The sequence below is a fragment of the Ambystoma mexicanum genome, chromosome 13, assembly GCF_040938575.1.
Source record: "Ambystoma mexicanum isolate Mex_15411 chromosome 13, UKY_AmexF1_1, whole genome shotgun sequence".
NCBI classification, from domain to species: domain Eukaryota; kingdom Metazoa; phylum Chordata; class Amphibia; order Caudata; family Ambystomatidae; genus Ambystoma; species Ambystoma mexicanum.
The window spans coordinates 723,406,538-723,418,228 of NC_090938.1; the positions used below are offsets into that span (position 1 = coordinate 723,406,538).

Sequence of the window (11,691 nt, forward strand, 5' to 3'; positions counted from 1 at the left end):
ATACTTGTTGACCACACGGATGCCCCTGTTGCCTTGGCTACTCGTCCCGCAACTCGAGTGAGTGCATTCTTCAAAACCAATTCCGGTTTATTTTAAGTATTATTTATTTTATTCAGTAGCGCTCTTTTGGAGTTATTCTTTCTCCGTCCACAGGAGGGGTATGGTTTTTTCTTAAACACGCTCCCCATATTGACTCAGCTTTTTCACTATTCAAGGGTGGTCCTTGTTATTTAGAACCCACTACCGCTTTTGGCTTATCTCGATCTGTCTGACTCTTCATCACGCCATTTTCTAGATCCCACCATGTAGGTGGATCTCACACAATACATCTCCTTTGTTATGTGTTTAGCTATTAGTATAGAGTGTTTCTCTTTGATCTGTTAGTTCACTCTTTTCACCATACTAGATCTCCAGTATTCTGCTCTTCACCATCTCGCTAGCATCCCGAGTTATGTACAGCTTGTCAGTCAGTCCTTGACTGTTATGGAAATAAAATAAAAGATTTTACTTTTTGTCTCCTTGAAATGTTGTCAACAGTTCAATTGGGCCCTTATGAAGAAGAGGTTACCCTCGAAACGCGTCGGCCACTCCACAATTGGACAGCATCACCTCTCCATCATTTATTGCTTCTTCGCAATTTGTTTTAATATGTTAAACGTCACGAATTACTTTGTACAACAGAATGTGCCTTTTGGCAAATTTTGTTTTCCTCTTTGCCAAATAAATTGTTATATGCTCAACTAACAAACTGCTGTTATATATCTATATCCATATATTTGAAGGCCCTATGTGGCATCAGTAAACAGTGTGCAGGGGACGGGAGGGCCCCACTTTTTGGGTCCTCTTCTATTTTCTCTTTTCTGATTTAGGCTTTGTGCCAAGGCCTTTTTTCCTCCCCCGCACCTTTAAATTCTTAAACCAGCTCTTCTGTACATATAATGATGATTTGAATTTCTATATCAATTGTTACCAGGTGTGCACCACTGTCAGCATTTTTGTTTTCTCCATATGTACTGGTCTTCCAGTGTGGCACGTACCAAGTGGGTAGCACCCTGATATAAACCTTGTTCATTATAAATATGTCATTTTCTCGCATCAACGAGATCACAGATAAACACGCAACTACACTTGCATTTGATGCGGAAGAAGCTAAACGCATATTAGCTCTCATCAAGGATACAGACCAATCTTTACAGAGTAAAGTCAGCCCAGACAAAATAATCTTTCAATTAGAAAAACTCATTAGACGCGAGATATCGCAGAAATTACATGCCAGTACCCTAGTGGAATATTACAAATCACAGAGAATCCCTAGAGGATTGAGGGTATATTTGAGACCTACACTCTGCAGCGAGAGCAAAGCATTTGTTGCTAAATGGGATCAAATTCTGAACAAGTGTTCACTTGACTTGATCTTACTTACGATTGAGGAACTTTCCAAGTCATTGACATCCATCGACAAAGACATAGAAGCACTGACAATACAGCTTTCAGAATTCAAGTCAAAAGAGGATCTGACACAACTTTTGGAAGATATCAATTCCAAATTGAGCAATTACAAAGCAGACATAGAACAAAGGAAACTTCGTAAGTTTAAACGCGATACGTTCGATTATTTGAACGATATCGTGTATACCTGGCAGGAGTTTTACCATCACAGAAACGCCAGCAGAAGTCGAGCTAATAATCTTAACAACTCCAACTCAGGGAGTGATAGTAGTAGTAGCAGTGTGGGAGAACCAATACCGAAAGACCAGTCACAAGAACAAATTCCACAGCAAGTACCAACACCTGGGACCACAATTCCCCACCTTACACCATCTCAATCTGGGACAGTTGCTAGTACCACAGGTGTTTTTTTAGGCCTGAGAGACAGACAAAAAGAAAAAGAAAAACACGACGAGGCAAGAAAAACACAAAAAGGAAGATACAAATAAGTGAAAATCTAGTCATCAACCTATCAAGCAAAAACCTGACGAGTGGCCAACTTGATATCTTAAACCGTGGTCTTTCCTTTGTTCCTACTTGCAACACATCACTATTTGAAGAAAAAATCTGTCTTCACAGATTGTTGAGGAAATTAAGATTGAAGATGTTTTTCGAATCCGATTTGGATACAGAATCACAGGCCCTAGAGGATGACATCCTACAGATGCGCCCCAAGAGTACTTTCGACCCTCAGATTCAAAATTCGATCTTGGATCTCTTCGAGAAGAGTGTCATTAATGACCTCAAAAGAATTAATTACCATAGCACTAAACCAGTTAATATTAAGAATAGCCAACTTGAACATGTTGAACAGCTGGCTAAAGATGAAGATTTAACTATCAAACCTGCGGATAAGGGTGGGGCAATCGTGATCATGGATTCATCCTACTACACACGGAGATGTCTGGAACTACTTAACGACACCGTTACTTACACAAAACTTGATAATGATCCACTACTTAGAATCAAAGCCATCATCCAGAAAGCTATTGACAATGCTTTGGAAAACAACTGGATTGATTCAAAAACAAGTCAGTTCCTTATAAACAAATATCCAATCACGCCTGTGTTCTATGGCTTACCAAAGGTTCATAAAGACAACATTAATCCGCCACTCAGACCAATAGTTGCGGGAACTGATAGCATATTTGACCCATTGGCCATCTATGTGGATCGTTTACTTCAACCTCTAATCCAGGAAATACCAACCTACCTGAAGGACACTACAGACTTCCTCAACTGTCTACAAGAAATCATAGCCCTGGACACTAGCTGCATTCTCTTTAGTATGGATGTATGCAGCCTTTACACCTCTATTCCCCACATCGAAGGGGTTGATGCTGTACTCTGGCTCCTGTTGAATCATGAACATATAAGAGGGAACAAAGAATTTATTGTGGAATTACTGGAAATAATTCTTCACAACAGTTACTTTAGATTTCAGGGCCAATACTATGTACAATCATCAGGTACTTCAATGGGGTCGGCCATGGCTCCGGTTTATGCTAACACCTACATGTATAAATTTGAAAAAGAAAACGTGTTGGATCACCCATTTTGGTCATTTAAAATCTTGACCTGGAAACGTTATATAGATGATATCTTCGGTATCTGGTGTGGTACACGAGATGAATTGGATCTTTTTTTGGAACATCTGAATTCAGTGAACAACACAATCAAATTCACAATGGAAGTAGGGGACCCTTCATTACATTTTTTGGATGTGAGCTTACAGATCAAAGAGGGTCACATCGACACCACGGTGTACCATAAACCAACAGACGTGAATAATCTTTTACATTTCAGCAGTTTCCATCCTAAACCCATGCTCAAAAGCCTACCATTCAGTCAAATGTTAAGATTGAAGAGAATTATCTCAGACCCAGCAGGCCTTGACTCAGAATGTTCATTTCTAGTTGAACGATTTGGATCTAGGGGGTATCCAGATACTATCACAGGAGAAGCCCGCAACAGATCAGAGACCTTCACGAAGGAACAACTACGCATCCCTAAAGTCAAGGACAAGTCCACACCGCTACTCTACATTTCAAAGTACTCACGACAGAGTTTCCAAATCAGCAAAACTCTGCGTAAAAATTGGACCATACTACACAATGATCCCTCTCTCCTGAAATTATTTCCCAAAGCACCAATGATGGCCTTTAAACGTGGACATAATCTCAAAGATAAACTAGTGAGAGCGGAAAGACCTCCTAAAGACAAACAACTTGTACTGAGTACCATAAAGAAGGGTACCTTTCCCTGCTTGAACTGTACGAACTGTAACAATGTTATAAAAGGTGAAACGATATCTCACCCACAAACTGGGAAGAAATTCAAGATCAGAGACTTTTCCACCTGCCTCTCCGCAGGTGTCATCTACTCATTGAAATGTCCCTGTGGTAAATTATACATAGGACAAACCACAAGACCCGTCAAAGAAAGATGGTCAGAACACAAATCCACCATCAGATGTAAGAATCTCAGATCCCCAGTGGCAAGGCACTTCATCGAATTCCAACATACGATTGCACAAATTAAATTTCAAGTCATAGAAATTGTCAAACGTCCACACAGAGGTGGCAATTACCAATCCCTGTTGTCACAGCGAGAGAAGTACTGGATCCACACACTTGACACTTTGCAACCTAAGGGTCTGAATGATGAATTCTCTTTGAGTTGCTTTCTATAGTGAATTGTGAAACTCACATGTTACATCGCCAACTACTATACACAAGTGTCAGTATCCCGGACCTTAAAAAAAAATTTTTTTCTTTGTCATTACAAGTGTTGTGACTTTGATGTTTTCTTCAAGGGAACTGTATTTTCCTATGTTTGACTTGCCTATATTCACTTAAATGTTTGCACCTGTTCACGAATGACCAATTGAACCATCTCTCCATTCGTTCGAACCTTGTATGAGTAATAGGCTACATCGCAATCTTTTATCCCCTTGCCATTGAATTATACTTGTCTCACTATATAATGAGTAGCCTCATGACTCTACATGATTTGTTTTGGACTATTAAGAGTAAACTGCATGTACCATTTGTGTTATCTATCATGACTGTAACGATTATTGTACTATTCACAAATTTCTGTTCCATTAGAACCAAAATTATAAAATGCGTTGCGATGGTGAACACCAGAATTCTTATGTTTCATTATGGAACATATTAACTCTACTTTTCTTATTTATCCTGATCTCTGGTCAGTCCCTATGAGTACGCTTGCACTATGCGCCATTGCATGATGGCCTCCATATTCCTCACTCACCGGCTTCTATGCCCTTTTCTATGTTTATCATTTAGTTTCCTTTCTACGTCTGACGGCGTGTCCCCAGCACAGCTCGTTCCCTAGGTTACGACCGCGCGGAGCCACTGCCTGCCGGTTTCAGTTTCCACTAACAGTGTTCCCCGCACTGTACAGGTAAGCTACCGCTACTTGGGTCCCTTTGCCCGGTTGGGAGACCCCAGGTTCATTTCTCTCCAGTATAACAGAAATGTATATGTCCCCACTTAGGTGCCAGCAGTACGTGTCTCTTTGCAGATGCCCTGCATCGTATAATTGTTTCGAATACTTGTTGACCACACGGATGCCCCTGTTGCCTTGGCTACTCGTCCCGCAACTCGAGTGAGTGCATTCTTCAAAACCAATTCCGGTTTATTTTAAGTATTATTTATTTTATTCAGTAGCGCTCTTTTGGAGTTATTCTTTCTCCGTCCACAGGAGGGGTATGGTTTTTTCTTAAACACGCTCCCCATATTGACTCAGCTTTTTCACTATTCAAGGGTGGTCCTTGTTATTTAGAACCCACTACCGCTTTTGGCTTATCTCGATCTGTCTGACTCTTCATCACGCCATTTTCTAGATCCCACCATGTAGGTGGATCTCACACAATACATCTCCTTTGTTATGTGTTTAGCTATTAGTATAGAGTGTTTCTCTTTGATCTGTTAGTTCACTCTTTTCACCATACTAGATCTCCAGTATTCTGCTCTTCACCATCTCGCTAGCATCCCGAGTTATGTACAGCTTGTCAGTCAGTCCTTGACTGTTATGGAAATAAAATAAAAGATTTTACTTTTTGTCTCCTTGAAATGTTGTCAACAGTTCAATTGGGCCCTTATGAAGAAGAGGTTACCCTCGAAACGCGTCGGCCACTCCACAATTGGACAGCATCACCTCTCCATCATTTATTGCTTCTTCGCAATTTGTTTTAATATGTTAAACGTCACGAATTACTTTGTACAACAGAATGTGCCTTTTGGCAAATTTTGTTTTCCTCTTTGCCAAATAAATTGTTATATGCTCAACTAACAAACTGCTGTTATATATCTATATCCATATATTTGAAGGCCCTATGTGGCATCAGTAAACAGTGTGCAGGGGACGGGAGGGCCCCACTTTTTGGGTCCTCTTCTATTTTCTCTCCCTTGCCAGCTGTACCCACCTTGGCTCCCTTGTCACCTCCTAACCACCCTTCTACCTTCGCCATGGCTTTCTTGCCACCACCCCACACATTGACAACCCCATCTGCCTTCTCCTCTTGGATGAACCGGTCACACACTAACACTGTATCTGGGGCTTCCTTGCCCCCTGTAGTGCCTCCCGCACTGGCTCCCTCCTCATCCATTATGGTCCGGGCTCCCTTACCGGCCTTGGCTCCTCTGCCCCCTTCTACCTTTGTCCCTCAGGCACTATCGTCACTTAGGGGGGGCCACTGCCCTCTGATCCCCCGTAAGTCTTTCACTGATTGCAATCTGATCCACATTGCCATGGTAAGCACTCGCTCAGCTGTCAAACACTCCTCTGACATCTGCAACCTCCTTGAACTCCTGGATTGTGATGTTCTTGCCATCACTGAAACCTGGTTCAAGGATTGGTCTGTCACAAGTTTTGACACACTTCTCCCAGAAGGCTACACAATACACTCTCTTCCTAGACCAAACAGACCAGGTGGGGGAGTAGCATTGATCTTCCCTGAGTGTATCCCTGTGTCTGTCATTCCCACTCAGGCCTACTCATCCTTTGAGTCACTGGTATGCAGTCTCTGCCTCTCTCCTAGCTCTTCACTCCTGCTGGCCACCTTCTATCAGCCACATGGTCAGCCCTCCCTCTTCCTTTCGTAATGGGCTGACATGGCCTCCTCTCTCCTTTCCTCCTCTTCTCATCTCCTCCTGCTGGGTGATCCCAACATCCATCTCGACTCACCCGATTCCTGAAAACCTTTATGCAACCTTTACGACTCTCCCTTTCTTTCCATCTTACCGTCTGGGCCAATGCACAATGCTGGCCACACCTTGGATGCTCTCTTCTCAACGGACATTCCGCTATCTATCCCTCTCAATACTTCTCTCTCCTGCACTGATCATTTTCTCCTCTCTTCTCACTTGAAGCTCCCTTCTCCCCTTGCATAGGTAAGCCCGGCACTGCCTCTCGTCTACAAGGTCATCCGACCCATGAAAAGAATCTCAGTAGCTGCCTTTGCCTCGACCTATTATGCTCCTTCCACTCCTGTGACTGACTCCCACCCTGCCACAGCCCTCTCAAACTTTAACCTCTCTGTTTCCAATACTCTTTATATTCTTGCCTCTGTCATTCAGGTACGACTGAAGCCTACCAAAAAGTGCAACTCTTGGTATGACTCCAAATCAGCTTCTGTTAAACACACGTGCAGGGCAGCCAAATGTAAATGGGATTCCTCTGGCGCCGCCTCCTCCAAAGGCAGTACAGACTCTGCATCTGCTCCCAGAAAAGTCTCTTTATACAAGACTCCATCTCTGCGGTATCGAATAACACGGACACACTTTTCAAAGTCTGCAAGGAATTAGCCAACGCTACCGCAGCCTCCTCCACCATTGCACCCACCCAGGCAATTTGCTCGGCCCTGGCTGCACACTCACCTCAAAAACAGTGGATATCCTATCCTCCCTCTCTTCCTCACCACCTCATGTAACAACATCTCTTGTACCACCCTTGGCCACCTCAACCTCTCCCCTGTCACACCTGAGGAGGTTACTAGACAAGTCTGGTCTATGAAAGCCTCCTCCAAACAGGTGGACCCCTGTCCCTCCAAAATCATCAAGGACAACACTGAATCTCTCGCTCCAGCCTTGGCTGACCTCTGCAACCTCTCCTTTGCCACTGGACTTTTCCCCAACACTGCTCTTAAGCACTCCCTTGGGCACCCTCTCCTGGAAAACTATCGCCTGATCTCTATCTCTCCTTTCCTGGCAAACCTCTGGAAAAGTTTGCTATTTCCCAGCTTACCCTCCGCACTGAATCTGTTGGCTCCTTCCACAACCACAACCACCAGTCTGGTCTTAGACCATCCAGAGGCATGGAAAATGCTCTTCTGAACACCCGGGAAGATATGCTCTCAAATCTTGGTTCTTATCCTCCCTCTGTCCTCATTCTACTTGACCTCTCCTCTCCACACATGACACAAAGTCAGGCATGCACCCAGTGTCAATGAAAGGGAAGGGGAGCCTAAAAGCAGACATGGATGTGTGCCAAAGGGCAAAATAACACATATACTGCACAGCACCTGCATCACACACAAGCGTGTGACTGGCATAGTCCTTCCACAAACATGACTGATGCCAATACACAGATGGCACATAGCATAGCCATGCCAGAATTGTCAACCAGCCTCAGATGGAAGTTGAATACTACTGACCATGAGCCATGTACAATGCATGTCAGATGACATTTCATGGAATTCACTATTAGAAAACACATGTGTCACAGGGTGCAACAATGCTAGGGTGTTGTAATACAGTGAGGGCAGGAATACGGATTCAAGAATGCTAGGTGACATTGACATCACGCAAGTGAATAGGCATATTGAAGGGGATAACAGGGTTTAGAAGTGTGTGGTGCAGTGCAGTACATGGGTACGGCCTCAACTATGAATAAAAACACAGATCCAGTAATGTCAATGTCGTGGCCAGATGGCACTATGAGGGTAAGTGCCGTCATCATGTGTAAAGTGTTGGTAGTGGGCTCTAGGGATACAGTAAACCCCACCCCCAAGGGCGAGGGGTGGCTTGGAGGCAGTGCATGGGTTAAAATGGTTGCTCAGAGGACCGTGTCGTAGCATACAGTGTGGGCAGGTGGCAAGTGCATTCTCTCAGTCATCTGGGACTACAGCAGGGGAGAGGAGGACAGAAAGCACAACACATGAGGAAGCATCAGAAGTGCCTGCAGACCCGGAGAAGCTACACCTCCAGTTACATAGAGGCAGGGAGGCTGTACCAGAGGGAGGCACCACCTCAACACAGACGTGAACCACAAACTAATTTCCATGAGGACCAACTGACCCTGAGGGAGTAAGAAAGGGATGATCAAAGACCATGAGAATGAAGTAAATACTGGAGGTGGAGTTGAAGGAATTGCTGGCCCAGGACCCATAGGGACATGCTAAGAATACACAGGGTTCAGGAATGAACACTCACAGCCGATGTGAGCCTGTGCCATCATCAGAGTCCTAGAGAGATACATTGCACCAAGCCTAAAGGACTTTTCACACAGTCCAGGACTGGCAGGGTTGCAGAGGGAAGAGTGTAGAATCACAGAAATCCTGGTAAAGTCTGTTGCAGTAGTCCACCATAGGAATTACCAGTCCTTTGGAGACAGTAAGCTTCAGGGGGATGGAGATGAAAGGAAGAATGCCTCTGAGGAGGAGTAACGTGCAGGGTGACCTCACAGAGACATCAGTCATGTGACGATAGAAAGCGACTGTTGAGTGGAAGATCATCACAGGCTGTCCGTGACCACAGGTTGGAGCAAGAAAAGGGCCAAGAGAAGCTGGACAGAGAGTGTCATGAAGGAGGGAGCAGGTGTGGTGATGAGGATTGCCTCTGTATGCAGCACATGGTTTGTATGCAGTCTGCATGACAACAAGCTAGTATCAGTCCAACATCACATGGGTCACACGGTTACGCTCACCTGGCTCCCACAGGGGCGTCGGTCGGACCCGGACAGCTGCGGTCTCCAACCATGTGATGCGTTGTGCAGCGATGACTGACTGGATCTGCCCTCCTAGTCTTCTCTGACTAACCCGTAGAAATATTCTCCTGCAAGTGGAGAGATGGATTTAGCCACTTGTGGATTCAAGTGATGGCACCCCCACAGTCCTCCCCAACTAATCACCACCGAAATGCCCTCACAGCAATCTCACCTTATATTCTTGAAAGATAAGCTCTCCATCCTGCGTGGATTTGCAGGGGTGCGTCGATTCCAGTTACTTCACTGGTTTGAAGGCTCGGGAGAGTTCCGGAGAGTATTGACTCTGAGGTTCCTGGTGAGGACCAGTACTTATTAAGTTCATAGAGTTCAATATGTCAGATGTTCACTCTTGTTCCCCCCCTTCCTTTCTTGTCTTGCAGCTGGCTCGTGAAAAGATGCTCTTGTGGCAGGTGGTGGCGCTCAGGTAAGAGTCTGTATTACCCGGCGCTGTCCGGTAAATGTTGCACGAGGAAAACATGTTGTTTTGTCTCTCTTTACAGATGCGGCACGTGAAAATATGGAGAGTCACAAAAGGATGCCTCCAGTGGTAAATCAGGTAAGTCTATGGTGGTAAGAATTATATTTGTTGGTTCCCTCGGCTCACCTTGTGGTTTTCTTTTGTCTCCTAGGTGCCAAAGTTCAGCGAAGAAATGATGGAGGCAGCGCCGACCCGAAGGATGCTGTGAAGACTGGTGAGTATGGCGCGGCGCTGCAGCTGGAGGTGGGGCGCGTGCAGAAACGATGTTTTTTACAGGTCCGGAGACAAGATGGATCCAGAATCAGGTGTGGAATAGAAATAAGTTTGTTTTCTAACCTTGTCCCTTTCTTTCCTCTTTGTTTTAGGAGCTCCGGATTCGAGGCGGTTGTGGCAGAAGTCTGGATACAGGCATGGTGAGTGTTACGCTGCTGGATGCAGAATAACGCGAAGCGTGTGTTGCTGTTCGGGTGTGGTTTAAATAGCCTCAAAAGTGTCCCAGGTAAGAAGTCCCTAGAACCACACCCGAGTAAAAAATAGTCCCTGTAGAAAAATAGACCCTTTCAGGCTTCATGTTGGATTGGAGTCATTTGCAGCATGGTCTGCCTGAGGTAAGTAATGACTATGAGCCTGGCGACTTAGGCGCCAGGACTGATTCCTACTATGAACCTGGCGCCTAAGGCACCAGGACTGAACCCAGATAGCCCCTAGCCGGGGCTGCTGAGGTTTTACTAAATGTCTACATGCCTGCTCCCAGGGCTGATGGGCTTGGTCCGGATGCCTGGGGGTAGGCATTATGACAGCACTCCCCCCCCCAAGGCCCCTTGGAAGTTGTTCTTCCCCTGGGCCCTGGTTTGTCTGGGAAGTTCCAATGGAATATTTTCACCAACCGAGGTGCATGGACGTGATCACTAGGTTCCGATGACCTTTCTGTGGTCCGTAGCCCTTCCAATCGATTAAATAAAAAAGTTTTGATTTAACCACCTTGGAGTCTAGGATATTTTTTACCTTGAATTCAGGCTCTCCATCTATCAAGATGGGGTCGGGTGGTTTGGTTAATCTTGTTCCTGGTTGAACTGGTTTTAAAAGTGAAACATGAAAGACAGGATGAATGCGCATATTAGAGGGTAATTCCAATTTGACGGCTACCGGGTTGATAATAGCCTTAATAGTGTAAGGTCCCAAATATCTAGGGTTAAAAGTCCGAGTTCCCTTCAGAGGTATGTGTTTTGTAGCCAGCCAAACTTGATCCCCAATCTGGTATTGTGGAGTTTCACTTCTATGTTGATCAGCATTTTTATTATATTTCTCTTTTGCTTGTTTCAAATGTTCGAAACAAGCCTCTTTAAAGGCTTGTGTAATAGTAGAATGCAAATGACTAACTGCAGGCATTTCTAAATGCTGAGGCGAATCTAGTTCTGAGGTTCGAGGGTGATGTCCATATATGGTATAAAAGGGGCTTTGTCCGGTTCCTGAATGTACAGAGTTATTGTATGCATACTCGGAAATCCATAAAATATCTTTCCAATTACTTTCGGTCTGGTGTGGCATGCAACATAGGTACTGTTCAAGGGTCTGGTTGGTCCTCTCCGTCTGACCATCGGTCTGGGGATGGTGACTGGTTGATAACCTCACGTCGATTTGCGCCAGTTGACAACATTTCTTCCAAAAATGTGAAATGAATTGACTACCTCGGTCAGAGACCAATATGAAAG

General features: G+C 44.7%; 1 long non-coding RNA gene across 1 annotated transcript; it reads left to right on the plus strand.

The window, feature by feature from the left end:
- Window positions 1-3,831: 3,831 nt before the first annotated feature.
- On the plus strand, window positions 3,832-5,825 carry LOC138521807 (uncharacterized). Its single transcript, XR_011283130.1, has 3 exons — window positions 3,832-4,917; window positions 5,011-5,121; window positions 5,602-5,825. It is a non-coding gene; the product is annotated as an uncharacterized lncRNA (long non-coding RNA).
- Window positions 5,826-11,691: the final 5,866 nt, after the last annotated feature.